The sequence below is a fragment of the Palaemon carinicauda genome, chromosome 43 (assembly GCF_036898095.1).
Source record: "Palaemon carinicauda isolate YSFRI2023 chromosome 43, ASM3689809v2, whole genome shotgun sequence".
NCBI lineage: Eukaryota > Metazoa > Arthropoda > Malacostraca > Decapoda > Palaemonidae > Palaemon > Palaemon carinicauda.
The window spans coordinates 48,120,848-48,147,655 of record NC_090767.1 but is presented as its reverse complement, the minus strand read 5'-3'; the positions used below and the strand labels follow the sequence as shown (position 1 = coordinate 48,147,655).

Below are 26,808 nucleotides of genomic sequence, written 5' to 3'. Positions count from 1 at the left end.
TATGCGAGTGTCACCCTGGTGACACTAAGACTGTTCAATTTTCAGTCGAAGAATTATACAAATGACACTTGTGCCATGTGTACACTGTACAAACTATTGATAGTATTCAACATTTACTGTAAAAATTATCTTGATAATTTTATCAATTATTATGAGTGGCATTAACCATTTTCTTCCCTTTCAGGTAGAAAAACATTGTCTGTATATGTTGAATGTATAATTCTCTTTTATATTTATTACACGTTACTCCATTTACTCATTCAACTTAAATAAATGAATAAAATGTGTAATTGTGTCTTATTTCGCCCCATAAGTAGCAAAATAAAAAGTAGCCGGAGTTCTTTTACTTATTTCCTAAGTAAAATTCCTACTTATTGTACTGAAACATAGAAACAAATAGATCTGATTGATACTTATATTTGTTTCTACACGTATACAAACCTTGACGCTTTTTACTGTCTAGCAAAGACACTTCCCTGCAGGGGGCAGGAAGCCCAAACATTGTTCCATGATTAGTGGTAGTGACGTATAACGGTATCGTCATATCTCTCAATGGTCTGGATGACCATATAAAAGCTAATCCAAGGTTGAGGCACTTATACAAATCTACAGATACAGTACTTTCAAGTAATTCTCTGGTAAACTTCCATCAGGACGACATGGCTTGAGCCCAGAAAATGGATTTTGAAGCAAAGCGAAAAATCTATTTTTGGGTGAGATGGCCAGGTCGTCTTGATGGACCCACCCTCCTTTTCTAAGAAAAGGCTTAGGTAATAATCCCTCCCAAAACTACTATATCTGTAGCACCATGCTCAATGCTACAAGGAATGAGCGCCATCTTGAAGCCCTGTAATAGTAGGGGAGGATGGGTAACATTGATAACGGCTCCCCTTCAATTTCGCCATTCTTCCCCCTCAAAGCGAAAACGCTATTCGGGGTGAAGATTGCCATGTGTCGTATCAAGATATACGTCCCCTGATATTATGCGATATCCCTAAGAAAAATTTTAAGGATACTCGCGCCAGGAGTTAGAATTCTGGAGACCTACAATCAATTCTCTGGGAGTATCACTGTAGCCAAATATCCCTTAGAAAGCTGCCAATAGGAACCTTCCATCTGGATGACATGGCCATCTCACCCAAAAATAGATTTTTCGCTTTGCTTCAAAATCCGTCATTCAAGCATTCCCCCAATAACAAGAAGTACAGGTCAGATAATCGTGCACTCTGGTGATCCTATTCATGGAGTCTGTCCGTGTCATTATCAAGATTGTAGTGATCATGAGAGAAAGAATTGTGCATGTTGCGATTGCGTAGCTAGGGCAAGACTGTTTGCCATCATCACACTTGAGCTGCTAACTGATTTGTCTCGTCCCAGTCCTCCTGCTGGGTTGTTTTCTCTGAAACTATGAAGGAGGAAGTGGAGGAGTTCAGACCCAATAATCATACACAAGGGTCCAAGTGCTCAGGCTCGTATTAGACCAAGCAGAGGTAGCAAGCAAGGGAACACCTGTACAGTACTGTACACCAAAACATTTTCTTGGGGAAGGAAGCATTCCCAATATGTAACCTCTCGCCTCGTGTATGGGTCAAGAAGGTACAAGGATCGTCTTCCTGATTAGATGCTTTACCAAGTGTATGTAGGGAAAGAGCAGTCAGGGAGGTTGCTGTTGTTCAGCCGAGTAAGAGGAACAATCTGAAGATTCTCCTTCACCTCTGGCAGATTCTTTCACGACTGCTTTTGTTGATTGTGTGCATGGTGATGATGTAACCAGTGGTAAATGGTATCAAAATTCCTGGGAACATCTCGAGACAGGAAGTTAAGTACATTGGCTGTCTATGTCCTAATCAGCAGCGTTTTGTGCTTGATTATACAGACCTAGCACTGGTAGCAGGCATGTACATTAAGTTCCTGTACCTCACACTGAAACTCCTTCCTGTTTGGAGGGTTGGATTCCATATAGCACTGCTCCTCTCATGAAACCATGCTAAGGAATCGATATTTTGTGCATCAGAGATTATCTTCCTCAGAGGGCATCATACCAGAAGGTTCAGCTAAAAGCTAAGGAGATACAAGCAGTAGAAGCATCTACAAAGATCTAGTCGGCACACACTATACTAAGAGAGAGATTGAGTATCAAGGTAGTGGGAAAAAATGGCAGACACTTCCATCCCAACCAGCATGGTCAACTCGAACAAGAGTTGTGAGCTCCGAAGTTTCTTCTCGCTATGGAAATACCTTCAGCTTTTACTTCTACCAGAAATAAAATCAGGCTCAGTAAAAGGTGTGTGAACACCCATACAGAGTACCCAGATACCTCCATAGGGTTATGTGCACTAATATTTCATCCCATTTTGGGACAACTCTCTATATTCTCTCAAAGAAAGTTCCTGGTAGGCTACCGCACTCTCTCCCATGGGAAGAGAAACAGTAGGAATCACGTGTATATCAATCGATCAGTCTTCCTAGACTTCTTCAAATGTGTCTTCTACTTCTTGTCCTCTTGAAGTTGCAACAAAGATGAGGCAGTGAAAGTGACCACAAGAGCACACCCACGCAATATTTCCTTAGCACCTTGCAGGATCATCAGACACTGATAGTGGAGAAAATAACTGCACTAGCTTTCATTTCTGGATACAAGCACCAAAATTTGCACACACTTCTTGGGAATTGTCATTTTGATATAACCCGTTTGCCTCCTAAAAACTCATGATGGCGGCCATTTTTAAAGATGGACGCCACTGAATATACAAAAAATTACATTTTGCAATAAAAAAGCCGACTGCAGTATTCAGACTTGTATCCACACTTGGTCAGCTGCTGGCAACTCTCTGTAATGGATGGGAGCTCAGACCAAATGATCTTCCACAAACCACCTTGGTGTTGTTCCAGTTTGAAGGAGTCTTTGTTTATAGCTGACTTCCTGCTGACTCACTCAAGATGCAGCCCATATGCTAGGCACCATGTTTCAGATGCTGCTTTAGTATTGCCCCAGTTGGAGGAATGGCTTCACGTGGCTTCCGATTTTGACCAAACATGTCCGACCTCACATCATTAACACCTTCAGCTATCCTGGATCTTTCGTACATCATGACCACAACCTTCTCCAGTCTCCAGGTATTCATCATCCACTACCGGTGGGTAATAGCTGAATTTACTGAAGACACCGGAAGTTTCATCATAATCATCCCAGGTTTCCCAAGCAGAATACTGAATCAACATTGTGGCCAGTGAAGGCATAGATGAAGAGCACATGCTTTGCTCTTTTCTTCAAGAGTGCAACAAAAGTCATGTACAGGAATCCACCTCTGAATGAAGGCAACCCTCAATTGCTGCAGATCTAGCTCCTGAAGTGTCTGCAGAACATTGACTGTAATAATGATGTGTGTTGCTGGCTTTTCTGCCTGCTTCTGTTGTATGCCTGACATACACATAGACCTGCATGTCATCATCTACATGACTACATGGTGCAAACCCAGCCAGATGTATAGCGTGGTTGCTAACAGTATCTTCCATTTTGGTAAAAATGATCAGATTTGGTGTAGCCACATATGTAATCTCATCAGCCAGAAATTTGTACAGTTTAACTTTGTCCTCATTTTCTCTCCGGAAGTTTCACCAGCTCAATGGAATTTTGCCCTCCCTTATTACCCTAAGTTTCACCCAGCATCCTTCCTTTGATCTTGTTTCAGCTTTCAGACTAGATGCCCAGTGGATATCAAATAATGTTTATTCTTCTTGTACTGGAGTAAGCTTGTATCGTAAAAAGGACATAGAGCATAACATCTTTCAACTCCATAAGTGCAACCTGTTTATTTACACCATCAGCAATAGTGGTGGTATTGACATCTGGCTTTGCCTCGGTTGATGTAATTTGGCTTCCAAAAATGGTAGCAAGTTGGGATTTCTGACAGGTGTGGAGCTTTCCACCATTGCCGAGGGCAGAAGGATGCAATTGCTTCTCATGAGAGAAGAAGCCTTTTCAGTTCACTTTCTCTCCTCTGGCATGGCAACAACAGATTGGAGAACAGATGACAGTCTGCCTTCAGCACTCTTTGCTTGAAGAGAGTCAACAGATCCTGTTATTCACATGCTACCTCACACTATGCAACCATGTGATCGACTTCAGGACCAGCTATAGTCCATCTTCTCACTGCTGATAGGTCTTCAGTCAATCTGATCACACACCTGTCTGCCTTAATGACAGCATTGGCCTGGTTGTTAGCTTGATCAATAGCCACTGCTAAGAACTGTCAGCTCGATTGTGTACAACAAAGTTTCCAGTCTGGAATTTCTAAGCCACCTGTGGATGCTTCTATTCCCAGTGTCATTTAATGGACTGGAAGCCATCATGCATAGTATGGTAGCAGCTCAGTCAGTGACTGACAGTACAGGAAGAAATTGGCTTCCCTGAAGGATTAGATCATCAAAAAGGATCACCAGTGCCATTGACAGTATCATATACCAAAAATTAAACAGGTAATTTACAGTTAGTGAAGCTCACACCAAGCTGTGATGCTAAGAACCTCTTAAGGTTATTCATCTGTCTCATTCAAGTAGTTCGTGTCGGGGGCCTTCAGAAGCTTGTACAGACTGCGTGTTACCCGATGCATCTGTCATGTCCTAGTGATGCTCGAAGCTGTCAGAAATTAATTATTTTTTTTTTTTTTTTTTTTTTTTGCATCTTTTAAAGTTTATTTATGAAAGATCTAATTTAAGGTTGTTGCTATTCTTAAAATATTTTATTTTGATTGTTTATTACTTTTCTCTTGTAGTATGTTTATTTTCTTTTTTTTCACTGGGCTATTTTCCTTGTTGGAGCCATTGGGCTTATAGCATCTTGATTCTCCAACTAGGGTTATAACTTAGCCTGTAATAATAATAATAATAATAATAATAATAATAATAATAATAATAATCCCTGCCTCCACTAGGATCTTGTCTTGTCCTGTCCTGAAATAGAGCTCAAATAGACTTCGGCACAACAACCTCAATATGTAAGATCCTCATTATCATGACAAACTTGTCATCCCAATATAAGGCAAGAGCCGCTGGGGTTTAGAAAAACTAACTGATGCTGGGCTTATTCAACAGCATTTGGGATATTAAACTATTTATTTGTGCATTCTAAATTATCATTCAGTTGAAACTGAACGCTATGCTAGGTTTCACAGCACCAGTGCCTTCCAGTGTGCCCTGGTTGTGCATTAACATCCTCTCTGTTAGTACAAGGAAGCCATCGAGTAGTTCGTAGTTCCAAATTAGGATTCTATATAGTGAAAAATGTATGAGTTGACACCAAGATCATTCAAATAGGTCATGGTTTTGCGATTTTGTTGTCTATCTACTTACCAATGCACTTCTCCCAATGGGGGGGGGGATAGCCGACATTAAACAAAGGAACAAAAGGGGACCTTTCCCCTCTACGGTCCTCCCAGCTTGACGAGGGATTCAGCCGTGTTTGGCTGGTACTGCTAGGGTGCCACAGCCCACCCTCCCTCGTTATCCACCAGAAATGAAGTTTCATATGCTGAATCCCCTACTGCTGCTACCTCCGCGGTCACCAAGGAGACCGGAGGAAGCAGCAAGGCCTATCAGAACCCCGTCACAATTGATCGCCATTCATTCATATTTCTAGCACGCTCTCTTGCCTCTCACATCTATCCTCCTATCACCCAGAGCTTTCTCCACTCCACCCAAACCTTGGCTTCCTCTTGTACTTCTCCCATCAACTCTCGCATTCATCACCTTTTTTAGCAGACAGCCACTTTCCATTCCCTCAATATGGCCAAACCACCTTAACACATTCATATCCACTCTAGCTGCTAAATAATTTCTTACACCCGTTCTCACCCTCACTACTTCGTTCCTAACCCTATCTACTCGAGATACACCAGCCATACTCCTCAGACAATTTACCTCAAACACATTCAATTTCTGTCAATCAGTCACCTTCATTCCCCACAACTCTGATCCATACATCACAGTTGGTACAATCTCTTTCTCATACAGAACTCTACATTCATGCCTAACCCTCTATTCTTTACCACTCCCTTCACTGCCCCTAACACTTTGCATCTTTCCTTCACTCTCTGACTTACATCTGCTTCCACTCCACCATTTGCTGCAACAACAGACCCCAAGTACTTAAACTGATCTATTTCAAGTAACTCTCCATTCAACCTCGTACCATCCTACCTTCTCGTGCATCTCATAACCTTACTCTTACCCACATTAACTCTTAACTCTTCCTCTCACATACCCTTCCAAACTCAAGTCACTAATCGACCAAGCTTCTCTTCGGAGTCTGCAACCAATACAGAATCATCCGCAAACAACAACCGAGTTACCTCCCATTCATGATCACTTTCGTCTATTGGTTTCAATCTTCGACCAAGAACTCGAGCATTCACCTCTCTCCCCACTCCATCAACAAACAAAATGAACAACCCATGGTGACATCATACATCAACAAACAAAATGAACAACCCATGGCAATATTAAACATCCCTGTCTCAGCCCCAATCTCACTGTGAAATACAATATTTCTGAATATGCAAAGGCATCAATCTTGGAAAATTGCCGCCATCTTGAAATTTTAAGTGGCTAATGGGTCTTATCAAAAGAGCACTCTCCAATGGGTAAGTGTGCCAATGTTGGTACTGGTTTCTGGAGGCAAAAATTTTCTCCTGAAAATTTTCTGTTATCTACTCCACTACAAAACAAATATGAAATGCAATGCCCTCCCCCTTTACACACTGCAGCAGCAGAACTCTTCCCCTGACAAGCAACTGTAAATTCAAGGGAAAACCAACTGCTCTTTAAATTCACATTGTTGTGATGTTGTCGTCCTGATAAGGTAACAAATGAAGGATAAAACACAACAGACATGACATTCAACAGGAGAAGTATGTTGGACAACAAATAGCAATAGGTAGCACAGAAAACTGTCACACAATTCCAGTTATCAAGAAACCCCATTACCACTCATATCATTGGATTCCTCCTCCATTAACATCCTTACAGCAATAATACCTGTAGCGCATTTGTTCATCTTGAAAGAAGAAGAAGCCAAAGATTTATACCAGATCAGGACGCTGAAAAAGTAATTTAAATTATACTGTCTGGAGGCCAAAGTCAAAGTTTAACCGTTTAACGGTCATTCCAGCTCGCGCTGAGTTTACACTCCTTTCAAAGGTCGGTGGTTTATATTATGTGTAGGAACAAAGAATAATTAAACCACCAGTAATAAGCTTCATTCTTAGCACAATCCCTTTGTATAATGACAAATTCGAAGATAATTTGTATTTTTCCTAACCATACAAACCTTAGCTATTTACAAAGGGTATTACTTTTAGCACAGCTGAAATGACGAGCCAATAGTTTTTTAACGAGGGTTAATTACCCCCGCGCTAGTTAGCGGGGGGTGGGGAAGGGTAGCTTGCTACCCCTCCCCCCTCCACACACCGGTGACTTGCTTCACTTCACTTAGAGGTAGGACTTGACTTGGGGGTCAGGGATGGCGGGCACATATGTGTAAATAGCTAAGGTTTGTATGGTTAGGAAAAATACAAATTATCTTCGAATTTGTCATTTGTTCCGTAACCGAAATACAAACCACGCTATTTACAAAGGGTGACTTACCCCTTAGGAAGGGTGGAAAGTCCCCAGCCTTACTGACTTCGGCTTGCCCGGGGGCTCGATCCCTCAGTGAGCAGCACTAGAGAGAGGGAGCCCCTGTACCTCACAGGTTCCTAGCATCGCTAGGAACGAGTGGCCTACATAAGTAGTGTGAGGAGGAGAGTGTGACTCGTCCTATGAAGTTGACCTTGAGACCTTCAGATAGGAATTCTAGGATAGGACGTTCCCCATACCACCTCGTCAGGGTATGGAAGACGCAACAGTATTAAGCTTAATACTAGGAGCACAAAGAAGCATGGGTTACCTGCAGAGGTCGAGGTCAGCTATGCGAGGACCAGGATGCTGCTTCCCCAAGAGAGGGGAGAATGAAGAAAGAAGTAAGGGTCAGACATACTCTTTCATTCACACAGACTAAGACCGGGTAACAACACCCTCAACCTACTGCTACTTGTCCAAAAAGGAGCCTGAGGTTAGACCAGCTGTTGTGCAGCCACCACAGGGCCGATAGAGAACGTATCGAGGCTCCTGTGGGTCACGTCTTGCAGGTAGTGGGCTGTGAAGGTCGTTTGACGCTTCCAGACCCCAGCTTGAAGTACCTGCATCACAGAGAAGTTTCTCTTGAAGGCCAGGGATGTAGCAATACCCCTGACATCGTGGGCCCGAGGGCGACGTGACGGAGGAGGGTCAGGATTCAGGGCATGGTGGATAACCCTTCGAATCCAAGCAGAGATGGTGTTCCTGGTGACCCTCCTCTTTGTCCTGCCTGTGCTCACAAACATAGCTCGCACATGAGGACGGACTGCAGCCGTTCTCTTCAAGTAGTACCTCAGACACCTCACTGGGCATAGTAGCAGCTGGTCTGGGTCATTTGTTACAGAACGGAGACTCGCGATCCTGAAAGAGTCGAACCGAGGATCCGGCACTCCAGGATTCTGAGTCTTGGCCACAAACTCAGGGACGAACCTGAACGTTACCTCCCCCCATCCCCTTGAATGGGCGATGTCGTACGAGAGACCATGAAGTTCACTAACTCGCTTGGCCGAGGCCAAGGCGAGTAGGAAAGCCGTCTTCCAAGACAGGTGGCGATCGGAGGCCTGGCGTAATGGCTAGAAGGGAGGTCTCTTGAGAGACCTGAGGACTCGAACCACGTTCCAAGGAGGGGGTCTCACTTCCGACTGGTGGCAGGTAAGCTCATAGCTACGTATGAGTAAAGAGAGTTCTAGCGATGAAGAAATATCCACGCCCTTCAATCTGAAGGCCAAGCTTAAGGCTGAGCGATAGCCTTTCACTGCCGAGACAGAAAGGCGCATTTCTTCTTGCAGATACACAAGGAAGTCCGCTATTGCTGGAATAGTGGCATCGAGTGGAGAGATACCCCTTCCACGACACCAACCACAAAAGACTCTCCACTTCGCTTGGTAGAGTCCCTCAGAGGACCTTCGCAGGTGCCGAGACATTCTCTCCGCAACCTGTTGCGAAAAGCCTCTTTCCGCGAGGAGACGCTGGATAGTCTCCAGGCATGAAGCCGAAGCGAGACTACGGCCCTGTGAGGGACACCGGAGTGGGGTTGTCTGAGAAGCTTGTGTCGTGGAGGAAGCTCCCTTGGGAGTTCCGTCAGGAGTTGCAGAAGGTCCGGAAACCATTCCGCGTGATGCCATAGCGGAGCTACTAGAGTCATGGAACAGTTGACCGATAGTCTGGTCCTGTTGAGCACCCTTCTCATCAGACAGAATGGTGGGAAGGCGTACACGTCGATGTTGTCCCACCGTTGCTGGAAAGCATCTTGCCAGAGTGCCTTGGGGTCCGGGACTGGTGAGCAGTACAGGGGCAGCTTGAAGTTCAAGGCTGTCGCGAACAAGTCCACCGTCGGGGAACCCCACAAAGTCAGGACTTTGTTGGCTATCTGAGGATCCAAAGACCACTCGGTACTCACTATCTGCGAAGCCCTGCTCAGACTGTCGGCGAGCACATTCCTCTTGCCAGGAATGAAGCGAGCTGATAGTGTTATCGAGTGGGTTTCGGTCCACCTCAGAGTCTCTACTGCAAGATTGGATAGCTGTTGCGAAAAAGTGCCTCCCTGCTTGTTGATATAAGCCACTACCGTGGTGTTGTCGCTCATCACCACCACGGAGTGACCCGCCAGGAACCGTTGGAACTGTTGAAGGGCCAGAAAGACGGCCTTCAATTCTAGCAGGTTGATGTGTAGGCACTTTTCTGATTCTGACCAAAGGCCTGAGGCCCTCTGGTTCAGAACGTGCGCCCCCCACCCTTCTTTTGACGCGTCCGAAAACAGAGTCAATTCCGGGGGGGAGGACGAGAAGACTCACTCCCTTTCGCAGGTTCTCGTCGGCCAGCCACCACCGCAAGTCTGTCTGTTCCAGAGACCCCATTGGGATCAGAGTGTCCGGGGAATCGGATCCTTGATTCCACCGGGACTTGAGCCGCCATTGAAGGGATCTCATCCTGAGGCGGCTGTTTGGAACCAGACGGGCCAGGGAGGATAGGTGGCCTAAGAGACGCAACCACGATTGGGCGGGGAGTTCTTTTCGCCTGAGGAAAGGTTCCGCCACCCTCCTCAGCCTTGCTATCCGGTCGTCTGATGGAAAGGCTTTGTGGAGATTGGTGTCTATTAGCATGCCTAGATAAACCAGTCGTTGGGATGGCTGCAGAGAGGACTTCTTGAGGTTTACCACGATCCCCAGATCCTGGCAAAGATCTAGAAGCCTGTCTCGGTGTCGAAGAAGGGTCGACTCCGAGTCTGCTAGGATCAGCCAATCGTCTAGGTAACGAAGGAGACGAATGCCGTTCCTGTGCGCCCAAGTCGAAATCAGGGTGAACACTCTGGTGAACACCTGAGGAGCTGTGGAGAGACCGAAACACAGCACCTTGAACTGGTAGATCTTGTTGTCTAGGCAGAATCTCAGGTACTTCCTGGAAGACGGATGGATTGGGATCTGGAAGTACGCATCCTTTAGATCCAGTGTACACATGAAGTATTGTGGTCTCACCGCAAGTCTGACCGTGTCTGCTGTCTCCATGCTGAACCGGGTTTGTTTGACAAACCTGTTCAGAGCCGAGAGATCGATGACGGGTCTCCAGCCTCCAGTAGCCTTCTTTACAAGAAAGAGTCGACTGAAGAAGCCTGGAGAGCCGTCCACGACCTCCTGGAGAGCACCCTTCTCGAACATGGTCTCGACTTCGGCCTGAAGGGCCAGCCCCTTTGCCGATCCCATGGCATAGGAGCTCAACGACACTGGATTCGCTGTCAGGGGAGGTTGAGATGACGTGAACGGGACGCGATAACCTTGGCCGATCACTGAGACCGTCCAAGCATCGGCCCCGAGATGTTGCCACCTGCGGACGCAACGCTGAAGGCATCCCCCCACAGGTGGACACGCAGGGGGACTGCCACCCCTAGGGCTTGCGGCCGCGGCCGCCACCCCTAGAAGTCTTGCCTCCCCTGGAGGACTTACCGCCCCTCTTGACCTTGGCTGGAAAGGGCTGGGGCTTAGACATTACTTTCTTAGCTGCCGGTGCCTGTTTGGGAGCCTTATGAGGCTGTTGCTGCTGTTGTGGCGGGGCTGGAGGCTTATAGGGCCGAGTTGTAAGGGCCCTGTGGAGGAGGGAGTCCGTGCTGGATTTCCTCCACCTCTCAGCCGTTCGCTCCAAGTCTTGAGGCTCAAACAGGCTCTCCCCCAGGAGGGAGGCATGTCGGAGCCTACACACATCTACGGCGGGGACCTTCGGATGGAATCTCTCGGACACAGCATCGCGACGCTTCAACACCGAGTTGGCCCACAGGGTGGTAACCTGGTGCGCCGAAAACTCGATGGAGCGGGTGCCCGAGAGCAAGAAGGTCTCTAGGGCCTTCCTATTGGTCTCCTTGGACAAGTCCTCCGATCGCAATAGGATGCCCAGAGATCCTAACCAGAAGTCCAGCCACGAAGTGGCCTGCATGGCACACTTAGCGACCTTCTCGTGGTTAAGGATCTCTGCCGCCGAGAACGACACCTGCCGGGCAGAGAGTTTCTCCAAGAGAACTCCCTTCGCCAGCTCCTCCACAGAGTGATGGAGAGGAAGAGCAAGGTTGTGCTCACCCAGGATCTCGAAATACCTCCTCTGCTGAAGGCGAGGAGGAGGGATGAGTTTGTTCCCGGCAGTGGAACGACTGGAGGAGGCAAGAAGTGCGAGCTGAGCATTGGCCCTAGCTCTGGCACTCTTCAGCCCCCGAGACCAGGGCAGAGCTGCACTGGTCTTAGGGGCCTTCCGAACGTCAAACACTTCATCCAGAATCGTGTCTTTGCCTTCACGGGGGGGGGGGGATGACTGGATTCGTAAGACTGTTAAGTTGCCTTATTAGGCTTAGAACCTGCCACAAGGCATGTTCGGACTCTTGCTGTTCTCCTCCCTGCGGGCTGGCAGCTAAGTCTCCTGCCCCAGGAATCTCTTCCTGGGGTGATACGTGGACATTCCCCTGGGTAGTCGTGGGTTCCTGACGAATCCTTGCAGAGGATTTAGGGATGGTCTTGGAATCCTTGGGTTCCCTCCTAGGAGGGATACAGGATCCCAACAACGAGGTTCGAGGGGCCCCTTCCTCACGAGACGATTCTCCTGCCTGAAGCGAAGTCTCCCCCCCTGGTGCCGAGGGGAAGACTACCGCCCCACTGGACTCACCTGAGGACGGAAAGGTCTCGTCCACGGGAGAAGGAGAGAGTACTCGTGCAGGAGAGGGGACCCTCGAGACCGACCTCTTGGGAACCAACTTTGCCCTGGGGGAAGTCACCACGAAGTCCACTCCTCTCTTTCTCTTCAGCGTAGGAGAGACAGCCGCTGGTTTGTTACCCTGGCCGGCGAGTGCTGGTTTCATAACCCTCACTAATGCCCGTGCCAGCGGACCAAACCAAGTCTGCTGCTCAAAGGACACAGAGTCCGAAATCCTCGCTAAGGTGAAAGGGATCGGGCGATCCTTTGGAGTGGACACGACGGTACCTGCCTGAAAAGAAGGTGGGGAAGAATGCTGTACTGACCTGTCTTCGTCCTGCAATACCAACCTGTGCTTGGATGGAGGTGATCCCGAGTGCCGTCTAGGAGCACGCGTCCCTGCTGCTACCACCGGCTGTGGAATTCGCCGCGAACTATGGTCGCGCGAGGGCGAACGGTCGCGCAAAGGCGGATGGTTGCGCGGGTGATCGCGCGGGCGCACAGGCGAGCGGTCGCGCGGGCACGCAGGCGAGCGATCGTGCGGGCGCGCAGGCGAGTGGGCGTGAGGGTGGGCAGGTAAATGAACACGTGTCCGAGGCGACGAACGCAAGCGACGGCGCGACGGCGAGGGATCGTGCTGCCGCGTAGGTGAAGAAGATCGCTGGCGATAATGACCGAGTGATGGTAAGCGATGGCGAGCAGCATGTGTAGGTGAATGATCGCGTGATAGGGTGCGATGGTGATCAGCATCCGCAAGAGGGCGGTCGTTCAGGGTTGTGCGATGAGGAGCAGCATGCGTAAGCGGGCGATCGTGCAGGGTTGTGCGATGGCGAGCAGCATGCGCAGGTGAATGATCGCGTGAAAGGGTGCGATGGTGATCAGCATCCGCAGGAGGGCGATCGTTCAGGGTTGTGCGATGAGGAGCAGCATGCGTAAGCGGGCGATCGTGCAGGGTTGTGCGATGGCGAGCAGCATGCGCAGGTGAATGATCGCGTGAAAGGGTGCGATGGTGATCAGCATCCGCAGGAGGGCGATCGTTCAGGGTTGTGCGATGAGGAGCAGCATGCGTAAGCGGGCGATCGTGCAGGGTTGTGCGATGGCGAGCAGCATGCGCAGGTGAATGATCGCGTGAAAGGGTGCGATGGTGATCAGCATCCGCAGGAGGGCGATCGTTCAGGGTAGTGCGATGAGGAGCAGCATGCGTAAGCGGGCGATCATGCAGGGTCGTGCGATGGCGGGCAGCATGTGTAGTTGATCGCTGGCGAGCTGGTGATCGCTGGTGAGCAGAAGGTCGACGCATGTCCTGTGAGAGGACAGGTGGTGCGGCGCGTTCACGAGCAGGAACGGGAAGATCGCTGGCGCGTTGGCGAACATGTGTTTCTGACACAAGTGCAGCACGATGTTGCGTAGCCACAGGACCAGGTGGATGGTGAGCAGGGAGTTCAGCAGGAACTAAAGGGTGGTCAGAGACCGCAGGGCGATGGTCCTCAAATGAGCGCTGACGCTCGGAAGAGAGCTGACGAGCAGGAGAGCGCTGGCGAGGGGGGCGAACATGAGGAGAGAGCCGTAGAGCAGGTGAGCGTCGGCGAGCAGGAGAGTCTTGGCGAGCAGGAGATCGCTGGCGAGCAGGAGATCGCTGGCGAGCAGGAGATCACTGGCAAGCAGGAGAGCGCTTGTGCGCTAGCCCTGCTCGCGTAAGGGAAGAATCCCTTAGCCCCGAAGGGACCGTTGCCCGTCGGGTGACGAGTTCTCCAGAAGGGGAAGATCCGGCAGGAGATGGTGAGCGGTCTGCAGAGAGGTTCAAGGAGGGCGGAGCAGTCGGTTGAGGCTGACGAGGAGAGTCCCCCCCGGAGGACGAAGACCCAAAAAGGCGCCTCTTAGTCCCCCTGTAAGGGGAAGGGAGGCCCTTGTGGCGTAGAGGGCGGTGAGCCTTACGGCGGAGACGGCCTCGGGGGAGATTGTCGGGACCATCGGTCCTCCGAAGGGGAGTCTCCGTCAAAACACTTCCCTCAGAAGGAAGCTGGGCAGCAGTCGAGACCGAAGGACTCACTTCCCCCTTCGAAGGATGCACGGAAGGAGGAGGAGAGCCTAGAGCACCATCACCAGCAACAGCACCTGCGTCGGAAGGCCCAGCCACGTCGGAGGCCTCTGTCACCACGACGTCGACAATAGACAGAGGGTCTACCTCCGCTACCACCGGTGACTGTTTAACAGCGGCCCCCAACGAGACAAGGTCAATAAGAGTGACCCTGGAGGGCAAGCCCTTAAGCCCCAGGGACGACCAAATCTGTAAAAGATCATCACTGGATAAGGCATTATTATCAATAACCTCCTCCGGAGGAGGAGGGGGAACCGCCTCGCTATGGGAGGCGACGCCCTCTCCCCCCACCGAAGGTAGGGAAACAGAACAAGGGCCTGCGCTCCCACTCGGACGACTCTCCTTAGGAGGCGGACGAGGGGGAGCTTCGGAGGAGGTTTGGGCGGCGGAAGAAGAGTCCCAAGAACCTTCCTCCTTCAAGGCTAACCCCGGAGGAGAACGGTCTCTCTTGGACTTCTTCTTACGGCGACGGCCAAACCTCTCCCACTGGGAGGCAGACCACTCCCTGCACTCACGGCACATGTTATCCTGGTCGCACCGTCGGCCCCGACATTGAGGGCAGAGGGTGTGAGGATCCGTAATCACGTCCGACATGAAAGTCCCACAAGGACGGCCGGCAACTCCAGGGCATGTCCGCATATTAAATAAAAGAAAATAACTGAAGGTCAACTTCCAACCAATCACACAAGCTGAAAAGAAAAAGAAGAAAATTAAAGGCTGTCACAAAGGCGATGAACAGACACGTCTGATCACCGCCGAGCCAAAAGTGAAGTGAAGCAAGTCACCGGTGTGTGGAGGGGGGAGGGGTAGCAAGCTACCCTTCCCCACCCCCCGCTAACTAGCGCGGGGGTAATTAACCCTCGTTAAAAAACTATTGGCTCGTCATTTCAGCTGCGCTAAAAGTAATACCCTTTGTAAATAGCGTGGTTTGTATTTCGGTTACGGAACAAATAAAATTTTAAAAACCTGCGCCTTGACCTAGTGGAAACACAACCAGCAAATACTACCTTCGTGCCAATAATCTATGATGGCGAAAAGGCGATAAATTAAGTCATGGTTTCCTTCTTCAGTATTTAAGACCTTCACATTAATCACAACTTAATAAATTGTTGGTGTCATTGTTCTCGATGATGGAGGAATATTCTCGATTGGCGAAGAGACGAGACCATCTAACGATTGACCAGTTGTTACATCAACATCTGTAAGATAGTTAATATTTTGAAAAACTTGTTTCATTAAGCAAAAATATATCTAATGGGAAAATTATTTGAAACATTTCAAGGCAATATAAGATAAATCAATGCAAATATTATAGTAAAATGTCACTAGAAATATTACTTGGCAAAATAAACTTATACAGAAATCACATCTTGATCTGTTACCGTTCCAAAGATGATACGTCTCCTGCTTCTCCAAATAAGCACATTTATAATTATCATTGAACCAAGGTTTATCTTTCCCTCTGCATTTTAACACACTTTAAGAACTATTTTCATCCTTTTTAAATATGATCGATAAATTATGGAAACAGGTAAAATTAATAGAACTACTCTTAAGAATAGATTATTTCTCCTCAAACCTTAAAATGAGAAATTCAAATGTAACTGAACTGCTCTTGAATATCCCAAACTGCTTGCAAAAGAAATTTCAAAACTAAAACGTAACTATTACACATATGAAAGACTTTGATTATTTCTCCCAAACCTAGATATGAAGAAATGTAACCGAAAACTTTAAAGTACCTCATAGCACTTAGAGGAATAATTATTTTTAAAAACTATATGTAAAAAAAATAATACAAAACACTATGGTGTAACTGCAGTTCTAAAGACCAAATTATTTTCCATAAAACCTGACAGGTAAATAAATAGATCAACAGAATTACTCATAAAAGTAAAGTTATAAAACTCGACAGACAGAAAATTTTAGAATTTAAAACTAACTAAACTACGAATAATTTTCACAAAATCTAGAAAAATGTTATTTTGATAATAAAATAAATTTTTGAATATACTTACCCGGTGATTATATAAGCTGCAGCTCTGCTGCTCGACAGAAAACTCTACGTAAAAAATCCGCCAGCGATCGCTATGCAGGTAGGGGGTGTACTTCAACAGCGCCATCTGTCGTGCAGGTACTCAGTACTCATTGTAAACAAAGAACTCAATTTTCTCCTCGGTCCACTGCGTCTCTATTGGGGAGGAAGGGAGGGTCCTTTAATATATAATCACCGGGTAAGTCTATTCAAAAATTTATTTTATTATCAAAATAAAATTTTTCAATATTTAACTTAGCCGGTGATTATATAAGCTGATTCACACCCAGGGGGGTGGGTAGAGACCAGCAATAAATGTTTACATTATTATGAGCTAAGGATTTTTTATTTCATTTTAGAAGTTATCAAAATAACAAACATAAAATAAATAAGTACCTGGTAAGGAAGTCGACTTGAACAATTACTCTGCCTTTTTAAGTACGTCTTCCTTACGGAGCCTCGCGATCCTCTTAGGATTCTGAGCGACCCCTAGGATCTGAAGTATGAAGGGTTGCAACCCATACCACAGGACCTCATCAAAACCTCTAATCTAGGCGCTTCTCAAGAAAAGAGTTTGACCACCCGCCAAATCAACCAGGATGCGAAAGGCTTCTTAGCCTTCCGGACAACCCAAAAACAACAATAAAAAAATTTCAAGAGAAAGATTAAAAAGGTTATGGAATTAGGGGAATGTAGTGGTTGAGCCCTCACCCACTACTGCACTCGCTGCTACGAATGGTCCCAGGGTGTAGCAGTTCTCGTAAAGAGACTGGACATCTTTAAGATAAAAAGACGCGAACACTGACTTGCTTCTCCAATAGGTTGCGTCCATTATACTTCGCAGAGATCTATTTTGTTTAAAGGCCACTGAAGTTGCGACAGCTCTAACTTCATGTGTCCTTACCTTCAGCAAAGCTTGGTCTTCCTCACTCAGATGGGAATGAGCTTCTCGTATTAACAGTCTGATAAAATCGGATAAAGCATTCTTTGACATAGGCAAAGATGGTTTCTTAACAGAACACCATAAAGCTTCTGACTGTCCTCGTAAAGGTTTAGTTCGTCTTAAATAGAACTTAAGAGCTCTCACAGGGCATAAGACTCTTTCTAGTTCATTTCCAACCATATTTGATAGGCTTGGAATATCGAACGATTTCGGCCAAGGACGAGAAGGTAGCTCGTTTTTGGCTAGAAAACCAAGTTGTAAAGAACATGTAGCCGTTTCAGATGAAAATCCGATGTTCCTGCTGAAGGCGTGAATCTCACTGACTCTTTTAGCTGTGGCTAAGCAAACCAGGAAAAGAGTCTTTAAAGTGAGATCTTTAAAGGAGGCTGATTGTAGCGGCTCGAACCTTTCTGACATGAGGAATCTTAGTACCACGTCTAAATTCCAACCAGGTGTAGCCAAACGACGCTCCTTCGTGGTCTCAAAAGACTTAAGGAGGTCCTGTAGATCTTTGTTGTTGGAAAGATCTAAGCCTCTGTGACGGAAGACTGATGCCAACATGCTTCTGTAACCCTTGATAGTGGGAGCTGAAAGAGATCTTTCTTTCCTCAGGTATAAAAGGAAGTCAGCTATTTGAGTTACAGAGGTACTGGTCGAGGATACTGATACTGACTTGCACCAGTTTCGGAAGACTTCCCACTTCGATTGGTAGACTCTAAGGGTGGATGTCCTCCTTGCTCTAGCAATCGCCCTGGCTGCCTCCTTCGAAAAGCCTCTAGCTCTCAAGAGTCTTTCGATAGTCTGAAGGCAGTCAGACGAAGAGCGTGGAGGCCTTGGTGTACCTTCTTTACGTGTGGCTGACGTAGAAGGTCCACCCTTAGAGGAAGAGTTCTGGGAACGTCCACTAGCCATCGAAGTACCTCGGTGAACCATTCTCTCGCGGGCCAGAGGGGAGCAACTAACGTCAACCTTGTCCCTTCGTGAGAGGCGAACTTCTGCAGTACCTTGTTGACAATCTTGAACGGGGGGAATGCATATAGGTCTAGATGTGACCAATCTAGGAAAAAGGCATCTATATGAACTGCTGCTGGGTCCGGGATTGGTGAGCAATATATTGGGAGCCTCTTGGTCATCGAGGTTGCGAAGAGATCTATGGTAGGCTGGCCCCATGTGGCCCACAGTCTCTTGCACACATCCTTGTGTAGGGTCCATTCTGTTGGAATGATTTGTCCCTTCCGACTGAGGCAATCTGCCATGACATTCAAGTTGCCTTGGATGAACCTCGTTACTAGAGAAATGTTTAGATCTTTTGACCAGGTGAGGAGGTCCCTTGCGATCTCGTACAACGTCAAAGAGTGGGTCCCTCCTTGCTTGGAGATGTACGCCAAAGCCGTGGTGTTGTCCGAGTTCACCTCCACCACTTTGCCTTGAAGGAGAGACTTGAAGCTTTTCAAGGCCAGATGAACTGCCAGTAGCTCCTTGCAGTTGATATGCATTGTCCTTTGACTCGAGTTCCAAGTTCCCGAGCATTCCCGACCGTCTAATGTCGCGCCCCAGCCCGTGTCCGATGCGTCCGAGAAGAGAACGTGGTTGGGAGTCTGAACAGCCAGGGGCAGACCCTCTCTGAGGCTGATACTGTCCTTCCACCAAGTCAGGGAAGACTTCATCTTCTCGGAAATGGGGATCGAGACCGCTTCTAGCGTCTTGTCCTTTTTCCAGTAAACAGCTAGGTGATATTGAAGAGGACGGAGGTGTAGTCTTCCTAACGATACGAACTGTTCCAGGGATGATAGTGTCCCTATCAGACTCATCCACTGCCTGACTGAACATCGTTCCTTCTTCAGCATGTTCTGGATGCATAACTGGGCTTGACTTGTTCTGGGGGCCGACGGAAAAGCCCGAAAAGCTAGACTGTGAATCTCCATCCCTAAATACACAATAGTTTGGGATGGGACCACTTGAGACTTTTCCATATTGACCAGGAGACCCAATTCCTTGGTCAGATCTAGAGTCCACTTTAGATCCTTCAGACAGCGACGACTGGAAGAAGCTCTTAGAAGCCAGTCGTCCAAATAGAGGGAGGCTCTGATGTCCGCTAAATGAAGGAATTTGGCTATATTCCTCATCAGCCTCGTAAACACAAGAGGAGCTGTGCTTAGGCCAAAGCACAGGGCTTGAAACTGGTAGACAACCTTTTCGTAAACGAATCTCAGAAAAGGTTGGGAGTCTGGATGGATGGGGACGTGAAAGTATGCGTCCCTTAGGTCTAAAGAGACCATCCAGTCTTCCCTTCTGACCGCTGCTAGAACGGACTTTGTGGTCTCCATGGCGAACGTCTGCTTTGTGACAAAGACATTCAGCGCACTGACGTCTAGCACCGGCCTCCACCCTCCTGTCTTCTTTACCACTAAGAAGAGACGGTTGTAGAAGCCCGGGGTTTGATGGTCCAGGACTTTGACTACCGCTCCCTTTTCTAGCAAGAGAGACACCTCCTGTTTCAATGCTCGTCTCTTGTCTTCCTCTCTGTACCTGGGAGAGAGATCGATGGGAGACGTTGCTAGAGGGGGTTTTCGTACAAACGGGATCTTGTACCCCTCTCTGAGCAACTTCACAGATTGTGCATCTGCGCCTCTCTTCTCCCAGGTCTGCCAGAAGTTCTTGAGTCTGGCTCCCACTGCTGTCTGAAGAAGGTGGCAGTCAGACTCTGCCTTTAAAGGACTTGGTTCCTTTCTTCTTCCCACGTCTCCCTTCGGCACGAGCACCTCCTCTGCTGGAGGCTCTACCACGAAAGGGCGGAAAAAATCTGGACGCTGGAGTGTCCATCCTTGGTCTTGACAAGGTAGGCAAAGGGGTGGCTTTGCGGGCAGAGGACGCAACCAGGTCATGGGTGTCCTTCTGTATCAAAGAAGCCGCAATCTCCTTAATCAAGTCCTCTGGAAAAAGGCACTTAGAGAGAGGAGCAAACAGAAGTTCTGATCTTTGACACGGTGTCACTCCAGCTGACAGGAAAGAGCAAAGGTTCTCACGCTTCTTGAGGACTCCGGATACGAACGATGCAGCAAGCTCACTAGATCCGTCACGTATGGCCTTGTCCATGCAGGACATGATGAGCAAGGAAGATTCCTTCTCAGTCGGGGAGATCTTCCTGCTCAAAGCTCCCAGACACCAGTCCAAAAAGTTGAAGACCTCGAAGGCTCTAAAAACTCCTTTCAACAGATGGTCTAGGTCCGAAGGTGACCAGCATATCTTAGAGCGTCTCATGGCTAGCCTGCGGGGAGAGTCTACAAGACTAGAGAAGTCGCCCTGGGCAGAGGCAGGAACTCCCAAGCCGAGAACTTCTCCCGTGGCATACCAGACGCTCGATTTGGAAGAGAGTTTAGCAGGGGGAAACGTAAAGGCTGTCTTCCCTAGACTCTTTTTGGACTGCATCCAATCTCCTAAAACTCGTAAAGCTCTCTTGGACGAGTCTCGTAAAGGCAGGCGAGGATGACTGCGTACCTAAAGCAAACTCTGACGGAGGAGAGCGCGGAGCCACAGACACAAACTGGTCCGGAAACATCTCTTTGAACAGAGCAAGAACTTTTCTAAAGTCCAAAGAGGGTTGCGTGGACTTGGGCTCGTCAAGGTCCGAATGTGGTTCATCAACGTGTGCCGCATCGTCATCATCAGAGAGTCCATCATCCGAGAATTGAGGAGGAAGCGGCAATGGAGTAGGTATCGGCTGGTCAGCTGAGTCCGGTCGCACGGGTGCACGCGTGACTGAACCGGACGCAACGTCATGGAACTGTTGCCCAGTCTGTGAGCTGGCAACAACCATAGCAGCGCGGGGACGCACAGCGTCTACTCCAGACTGTCTAGTCTGATGTGGGCGAGCAGAGGCAACCACACTGGGTTGCGGAGGTTGACGCACTGCGTCAAAACAAAACAACTCTGACGGTTGTTGTACCTCGCGAACGTCAACGGAAGGTTCCGTGCGTCGCTGAACGTCAACATGCGGCTGGCAGGGTACACTGGAACGCATGGGTGGCGGGACTCTCTCAGCTGGAGTGCGCAAGAAGGTCGCCTCAGCGTCCACAGGACGCACAACCGTGGTTGGTTGTAGGCAAGAGGTTGGTGCAGCAGCAACCTTCTCCGCACGAAAGTCCTGCATCAGAGACGTTAATTGGTACTGCATGGTCTGCAGCAAAGACCACTTAGGGTCTGCAGGAGCAGGTGCGGCGACAGACGGTGTAACTGCCTGAGGCGGTACCGCTTTGCCTCTCTTAGGAGGTGAGCAGTCATCGGAAGACTGCAGCGAGTCTGAACTGACCCAGTGGCTACAACTGGGCCGTTGGACTTGCGCGGAAGGGACCGACTTGCGCTTAAGAGGTCGTGAGAAATTGGTCCATGGTTTCTGACGAGAAACCTCTTCCGCAGACGAGGAATAAATGGGCTCTCTCGTCTTTGTGTGGGTGGGGCGATCTTGGGTAGATACGCCCGAAACCACGGAGGGAACGTCTGTACGCTGATTAAAGCCTCTCGAACCCATTGGTCGTACGACATTGCTTCTCCCCTGGACTTGGGAGCTTGCAAGAGGTCCCGGACTAGGAGGACGACAGGCACGAACAGACGAACCCTCAAGCGCAACACTATCCACAACACTATCACTCACTTTATCACTTCCCACTGCACTCTTACACTTCAGCTCCTTGACGTCCGCCATGAGCTGGTTACGGTCACTAGCCAAGGACTCAACTCTCTCACCCAGAGCTTGGATGGCACGCATCATATCAGCCATCGAAGGTTCCTGAGTGCCAGAAGGGGGATTAGGAGCAACCACTACAGGGGAAGGAATAGGTTGTGGGGCATGAGGAGAGGAAAAATCAACTGAACGAGATGAACTTCTCCTGACTCTATCTCTCTCTAGCCTACGTGTATATTTCTGGAATTCGATAAAATCGAATTCCGAAAGCCCAACGCATTCCTCACATCGATCTTCCAATTGACAGGTTTTATCCCGACAATTGGAACAAACGGTGTGAGGATCGATAGAGGCCTTCGGAAGACGCCTTGAACAGTCCCTAGCATTACACTTCCTGAATTTTGGGACTTGAGAAGGGTCAGCCATTTTGAATTGGTCAACGGGGAATTCAAAAACTATCCAAAGTCATCAACAAATAATCCGATATCAAAAAAAGAATGCAAGGATTTATTGAAGAGAAAGCCTGCACAGCGAAAGCTCAAAACTAGAAACGTGTACTTCACCAAATAGTTGTGAAAACAAATCCAGTTAGCAACAGCGAATTAGTAGGTCTTGCCGGTAGCACGACAGAGAGAAAATTGAGTTCTTTGTTTACAATGAGTACTGAGTACCTGCACGACAGATGGCACTGTTGAAGTACACCCCCTACCTGCATAGCGATCCCTGGCGGATTTTTTACGTAGAGTTTTCTGTCGAGCAGCAGAGCTGCAGCTTATATAATCACCGGCTAAGTTAAATATTGAAAATTATATTTTATAAGTAATTATAAATTATTTAGAGATAAACTCTACAACTAACTATGAATGATTTTAGGATAAACTGTACAAATACTGTAGATACGAATGATTTTAAAGGTAGTCTCTCTCTCTACTAAATTCTAACGCCAATGACAAAATAAGATTTCCTTTTCGTTGAGATACATGTTACTTAAAAGTCATATTAAAAATAAAAACAATAGTAATATTTCATTAATATTTTCCCATTGAACAGGACTTTTACTTCCATTCTTGGTACTTTGTAAATATGCATTGACGTATACTTCCATCACACATGTGGGTTGTTACCCATAGGCTAATGTACCGTATTCAACAGCAGGCCTAATTTTAGGGCAGAAGAGACCATTATCCTTTTACCTCTAGCTATGGAAGTTTAAGCAGACCATCATGATCGTCATCATCACCATCACTGATGTTACAATCCTAATTGGAGAAGCATTTTACCATAAGCTACAAACGCTAATATTCTAAAAGGGAAACTTCACATTATGGTAAAAATACAACAGTAATTTCAAGAATTTTCAAGAGAAATAACTGGGCAAACAAGACTCGATAAATTTGTAAATTCATAAGAGTATTCAACAAAAACTAATTTGTAATGAGAGAGAGAGAGAGAGAGAGAGAGAGAGAGAGAGAGAGAGAGAGAGAGAGAGAGAGAGAGAGAGAGAGAGAGAGAGAGAGAGAGAGACTGACTTCTACCCCAGACTGCTGATCACAAGTGACAAAACTTCAAGAAAAATTTATGGTATCAAACATGTTGCAATTAGCATCATACCAAGTATTATGAACAAATTACTAAGTATTATTTAAAACACGTAACTTATAACTTTTTATTACCCTTACCGAAAAACACAGTGCTAAAGACAAAAAGTTTTAGATATAAGATCTCTCCATGTAAATTATATTTGTTAATGAAGTTACCAAGAAAATGTCACCAATAATCCATGAAGTCATGGCAACTAACGCTTACTTGGAGTCTATATGTGTTGATTGCCTAATAACTGCATACAATAGGGTGAATATAAATTAATAATGGTGCCCATTGATGGAAGAGACTATAACTTGAGTAAAGATCTCCTGGGTTCGATGGCGAGACATTAGAGAAAAAGGGAAATTAAAGTTGAAAATACACGGACTTGATTGAATAAGTTCTTTTGTCCCTTAAATGGTGTAGTGGGAAATGAAAATCTCCCTGGAGATAGCGATCAAGAACTGGCTAATAAATTTCTAGAATTCTTTAAATGTGAAATATAAAACACTTTTCTAATCTTGCGGATAACTTTAAGAATAGTAGCCTGAATACAGGTTTTAATGAGTAAGCATCCTATTTTTTTTTCTGAGAAAGTGGCAAGGCCTATAGCTACACTAGTTCTGACTATCCAGACAAGTTCATATAAACTTATTTCGAAAAAGTGCTACAACTTGTCGGTAATAATTTAAATGAACCACTACTTAAGGATTTGCGGTCCACTGGTACTATATGTGAAGCTTTTGGATATCGAAATGATTACTTAGTTGACATAAATTACTATGTACGAATTGGAAACACTATTTCATCATATGAACCGCTAAACAGTGGAACCGTACTCGGTCCAGTCATATTTTGTATCTATACTATATGTTTCAAAAGTATTACAAACACATGCAATGAGGTTCAAGCTAGTTGCAGATTATACACAATTTTACTTCTCCATAAATGTCATTGATGATATAAAGTTCTTACTATTGTTAAACAGGGTGACAGACAGGGTGAGAACAGGTGTAAGAAATGAGTTAGCGGCTAGAGTGGATATGAATGTGTTGAGGTGGTTTGGCCATGTTGAGAGAAGGGAAAATGGCTGTCTGCTAAAGAAGGTGATGAATGCAAGAGTTGATGGGAGAAGTACAAGAGGAAGGCCAAGGTTTGGGTGGATGGATGGTGTGAAGAAAGCTCTGGGTGATAGGAGGATAGATGTGAGAGAGGCAAAAGAGCGTGCGAGAAATAGGAATGAATGGCGAGCGATTGTGACGCAGTTCCGGTAGGCCCTGCTGCTTCCTCCGGTGCCTTAGATGACCGCGGAGGTAGCAGCAGTAGGGGACTCAGCAGTATGAAGCTTCATCTGTGGTGGAAATGTGGGAGGTTGGGCTGTGGCACCCTAGCAGTACCAGCTGAACTCGGCTGAGTTCCTGGTTAGGCTGGAGGAACATAGAGAGTAGAGGTCCCCTTTTTTGTTTTGTTTCTTGTTGTTGTCGGCTACCCCCCAAAGTTGGGGGAAGTGCCTTTGGTATATGTATGTATGTGTATGTACTATTGTTAAAACAAAGTTCACAGTGTTAGGGAAAAAGATAAAATAAAAGAAATATCAATGACAACTTGATCCCCAACTGTAATTTCTCTCTCAGAGGTCAAATAAATAATGTAGCATGAATCGCTGGATATCACATTTAAACCATCCTTTAAAAAAAAAAAACTTATGATTAATTGTTATTACCATGATTGACTACTGTAACTATTACAACCTATCCGATTACAAAACATAATAAACAAAAGTAAAATTAATAAAAGAGTTTTCTACCTGAAATACGTTGGCTGTTCATTAAACCCCAAGTTATCAGAACCGGACGTCAAAAATATTTCAGATAACTGGTTATTGAAGCCAAGATGTACGCACGATCCAAAGTTTCGTTGGTCCCTCGTTATAAGTAAATAGAGGCCAGTAGTGAAAAACACACATACACACACACACACACACACTCTCTCTCTCTCTCTCTCTCTCTCTCTCTCTCTCTCTCTCTCTCTCTCTCTCTCTCTCTCTCTCTCTCTCTCTCTCTCTCTCTCTGTGTTGCAACTACTGCTGCTAATACTACTGTGGCTTCGGCTACTACCAATGCTAACACTACTACTACTACTACTGCTGCTGCTGCTACTAGAATATCAGAGAGAGAGAGAGAGAGAGAGAGAGAGAGAGAGAGAGAGAGAGAGAGAGAGAGAGAGAGAGACTAGCATACGATAGGTTACCGGTTTTTCACCCGCGGCTTCGATTTCCTTTACAAAGAGGGATTGTAACTACCTCTAAAGAGGCCTCTAGAGCTTCTACATATGCAACCCTAATGCTACATGACAAGCCCAGTGGGCATTGAAAGACTTGAGATAAGACTTTAGAGAAATTAAAAGACTTTTCTGTTTTGCAAGTGCTTCGACAATGTGGGTAATATGACAGTTAAACCGCAGCCATCGTGAGACTAATCTTGGGATACTCTCAAGTACTCCATGTATACGGCAAACAAATCCTGCAGTTTATGCAAGGAACAAGGCTTTCCGCGTGTGACAGCACCCGGTTAAACCTTTCAAGTAAAGCAAAGTAACTTTAGACATAGGCTCTTCAATTGCCAATGCTTTCGACCCAGTTATTACTTGAAGCAGTTAAGCTTTGCAATCTGTATTTTCTGAATAAAGAATAATTTCATTGACAACACACATTTTCAAACGGCTGCAATGTGATTAAAACTATCCAAATGACGTTTTGAAAAGTTACCGAGGTGGAAAAATAAACAATACTGGTGAATACGTTGAAGGACGTATAATATTTCAAGACTCCCTCCCTTCCAGGTACCGACCGGCTGGAAGTGACAAACGATGCCTGGAATGTTATGGAAATCAATCACAGAAGGAGAAGGGTGGTTTTATTTTTATTTAGTTTAGTTTATGGCAATTTACACCCATTAAAATATTGGCGTACTTTTTTTATATTATACCCCAATGGTCCCAACAGGGAAAATAGCCCAGAGAGGAAAGGAAATATGGAAAAATTGGAAATAAACAAACTATATGAAATTTCAACGGACATGGATAAGACACTTCTACATAAGATTTTCCTACTGGTTGTCTCTTCA

General features: G+C 46.6%; 1 long non-coding RNA gene across 1 annotated transcript in view; it reads right to left on the bottom strand.

Moving 5' to 3' along the window:
• Positions 1–15,384: 15,384 nt before the first annotated feature.
• LOC137633649 (uncharacterized) overlaps positions 15,385–26,808 on the bottom strand; it is a 37,216-nt gene continuing 25,792 nt past the window's right edge. The window contains exon 4 of the long non-coding RNA XR_011042333.1: positions 15,385–15,639. This is a non-coding gene — a long non-coding RNA (uncharacterized lncRNA). The remainder of the gene's footprint in view (positions 15,640–26,808) is intronic.